Here is a 376-nt window from a genome sequence, read left to right as displayed (position 1 = left end):
AACAGTGAAAACTCATGGTTTTGAGAATTAGGAAGGAATCTGTCATTTCCTACCTGAATACCTGCAGAGAGTTCATGGTAACGACAAGCGTCAGGGACGCCATCAGCCCTTCCCTAGCTGTCTGAGGATCAGACGGTCAGCACTGTGGCGTGGGGCCACATCATCACTACGGTGACATCAGCAATGTCTCATGTTAGCTACCTTTGATATGCCCACTGTGGTTCATTGACACAAGTCTGAAAAAAATAACACTGTAGAAAATAGTTTTGTGCATGACTCATTCGACTTCTACCCCTGCAAATTCCCTTGATCACTGTATCATTTCAGGACCCGTGGATACTTGCAGAACTTCAAGGTCAATCCCTAGGAAGACACA

The sequence above is a fragment of the Suricata suricatta genome, chromosome X (assembly GCF_006229205.1).
Source record: "Suricata suricatta isolate VVHF042 chromosome X, meerkat_22Aug2017_6uvM2_HiC, whole genome shotgun sequence".
In the NCBI taxonomy this organism is placed as follows: Eukaryota; Metazoa; Chordata; class Mammalia; order Carnivora; family Herpestidae; genus Suricata; species Suricata suricatta.
The sequence above is the reverse complement of the archived record's forward strand: the minus strand, read 5'-3'. Positions refer to the sequence as shown.